Source organism: Mustela nivalis (assembly GCF_964662115.1).
Source record: "Mustela nivalis genome assembly, chromosome: 19".
Taxonomy (NCBI): Eukaryota; Metazoa; Chordata; class Mammalia; order Carnivora; family Mustelidae; genus Mustela; species Mustela nivalis.
Window position 1 is genome coordinate 21,420,332 of NC_139038.1, and position 3,181 is coordinate 21,423,512.

The 3,181-nt window shown below is 49.6% G+C and overlaps 1 protein-coding gene across 2 annotated transcripts in view; it reads right to left on the bottom strand.

The window, feature by feature from the left end:
* Positions 1–3,181, bottom strand: part of USP31 (ubiquitin specific peptidase 31) — a 96,852-nt gene that overhangs the window by 89,904 nt on the left and 3,767 nt on the right. The gene's annotated exons all lie outside the window — the stretch shown is intronic.

Consider the following 3,181-nt stretch of genomic DNA (forward strand, 5'->3'; position numbering starts at 1 on the left):
ATGGCTGGGGCGCCTGGGTGGCTCAGTCATTGGGTGTCCACCTTCGGCTCAGGTCATGATCCCAGGGTCCTGGGATCGAGCCCTGCACTGGGCTCCCTCTTTAGTGGGAGGCCTTCTTTTCCCTTTCCCATTCCCCTAGCTTGTGCTCTCTCTCTCTCACTGTGTCTTTCTGTCAAATAAATAAAATCTTAAAAAAAAAAATGGCAGGGCACCTGGGTGGCTCAGTTGGCTGAACATCTAGCTCTTGATTTTGGCTCAGGTCATGATCTTAGGGTCGTGGGATCAAACCCTGTGTCAGGCTCTGCACTCAAAGGGGTGACTGCTTTTCTCCCTCTTCCTATGCCTCACTCACACTCTGACTCTCTATCTAAAATAAGTAAATAAATAAATCTTTAAAAAGAAAAGAAACAGGGGCGCCTGGGTGGCTCAGTGGGTTAAGCCGCTGCCTTCGGCTCAGGTCATGATCTCAGTGTCCTGGGATCGAGTCCCGCATCGGGTTCTCTGCTCAGCATGGAGCCTGCTTGCCTCTCTCTCTCTCTCTCTCTGCCTGCCTCTCTGTCTACTTGTGATCTCTCTCTGTCAAATAAATAAATAAAATCTCTAAAAAAAAAAAAAAAAGAAAAGAAACAAAAATGGCATCACTCCATTCAAGTGGGAAGATAGGACTTTTATCCTCTATATTATTTTGGAGTCTTTTGGCTTCTCGTGAAAGAATTGAACTCAAAATGTCATAAGCATAGTAACAAACTTATTAGCCCAAATAACTAAAAATGTGGGGATGTACACCCAGCTTTAGGTAGCGCTGGGTCCGGAGACATTTCATCATTAGGGCTGAAATCCTTCCCATCTCTCAGCTCTGCTTTCCTTTCTGTTGGCTTCACTCCCAAGCCCCATGTGATATTCCCCATAGCTCTTGGATCACACAGTCCTTCCTGCTAGCAGCCCCCCTGCCAAAAGAGAAATTCTCCTCACAGTCTTCCAGAACACATCCTGGGTGGGGCTGACTTTCATTTGATTCCAATGGGGCTCATGCTTCTTCCTGAACAAAACACTAAGACCTGAGTGATGAGAGAAGCTGATCGGCTGGACCTAGAGCCAGAAGCGGGATTACCCCAACTCAAACCACATGGACTGAGCAAGGTGGACGAATTGTTCTCTAAAGGAAACTCAGATATGTCTCCAGGTAAAGAGGGAATAGATGTTGATGGAAGAAAAGAAAACATGACCGCTACAACATTGCTTTTGGCAAAAAGTCTATGTACTTAGGGGACAGCACAAGACTCATTTCATATTGATTTTTCCTAAGTTGCCTAGAAGTGATAGTACTGACAACAAAAGGATGTGTTGGTTCCTTTTAAGGTTCCTTTCCCCCTCACTCTCACCACATTCTTAGAGAAATGCCCATCCGCCTACAGGGGTAAGCCTCTACGGCCATATTTGTTTATGTGTTTCCATCCTGAATGGACGAGGCATGAGGACACCTGACCCACAGAAGCTAATTATTACCAATCTGGTGGCCAGTGAAATTCTTCCTGGGGATCCACTGAGGCGGAGAGAGGTTTTGATTTTGCTTACATTAATTTGAGTTGGTTTCTGTTACTTGAAACCAAATGACTTCACCAAGACTAATTCCGATCACAGGATTCCGGTAGCACTGAGGCTAGGCAATTCTGCTTATCTTGACTGGTCTTGCTATACAGGAAAATAACCTAGAAGGGATCGTGGGGATAAGAAGTATTGGAAAGGTAGGAAACATTGAGCTTTCAGATAGGGTAGCCGGAGGGCGGGGGGAGTTCTAACCGATTATAGGGTAACAATAAAGCAAAGACTGGAAAGAGGCAAGGGGATGATTCACGTGATTATCTGGGTGCACCTGTGTGTGTGTGTGTGTGTGTGTGTGTGGCTGGCAGACTGGACAGTGGTAACAAACCCTGAGGCAGGAGTGTGTCATCATATCCAAGGAACAACACAGAGGCCAAAGAGAAAGAAGCAGAATGCGTCAGAGCCATGGGAGATGAGAAAGGGTGATAACAGGGGTCAGACACGGAGGACCTTGTAGGTGACCACAGAGCTTGGGCTTTTGCTAAGGATGAAGCAAAAGAGCCACCGAATAGGTCTAAGCAGAGTGACATGATCTGACTCTAATTTAATGGCAACTCTTTGGCTGGTATATTGACCATAGGCTGTAGAGGGATTAATCAGGGGAATATGGCAATGATCCAGGTGGGACATGGTGACAGACCAGCAACGGAGGTGTCACCTGGGAAGTTAGAAATGCAGATTCTCAAGCCCCACTCCACGCCTATAGAGGTAGAATCTGCATTTTAACGTGATCCACAGTGCTTGTATGCATGTTAAAGTCTGAGAAGTCCTGTGTGCGAACAGAACCCTTCTTTGTCCCGGCCTGTTTCTTCCCTACTCTAAGGGGCTGTGATCGAGGTGTCCCTATGGTCCCTTGTACTTGCAATTTTCTTTTCTTTCTTTCTTTCTTTAAAAAAAAAAAAGATTTTATTTATATATTTGAGTGAGGGGAAGAGAGAAAGAGAGAGAGGGGGGGAGGGAGAAGCAGACACCCCAGGGAGCAGGGAGCCTCATGCGGAGCTCAATCCCAGGACCCTGAGATCATGACCAGGGCCAAAGGCAGACGCCCAACTGACTGAGCCACCCAAGCGCCCCCCAGTTGCAATTTTCTAAGCTCCTTTCTTAGAACTCTGTGTGTGAGTCATTATGAAAAGGCAGCGGAAGAGAACACATGATAAGCGACCTTTCTGCAAAGCCCCTGCTGCCCACAGCCGGAGACAGCGGGCCCTGAAGCAGCTTCGTGATGCAGGTCAGTAGGGGCCCCGCGGGAAGAGGACGCCTGGGATTTCTCCTGATGCTGGGGTGGAAGGTCGCCCAATAGGACGGGAGTGGAAGGTGTCGGGCAGCAACAGGGCAGCAGGAGGCGCTGTGGGGCCCAGACCCAGAGGAAATGCAGGGTGCTGGGTGGCCTCAGGGAGGCAGCAGGCTCTGCGCCGCGCCACCGCAAGACACAGTGCTGGACGCACCCGGGCGCAGAGCGACCTCAGGGTGGCAGGAGGCGCTGCAGAGTCGCGGCTGGCAGATCCTGGGCCTCCTGGGGAATACACCTGGGCAGGTGGGGGCGGCCCCGAGGGGGCGGGGCTGGAGGGGCGGGGCCCAG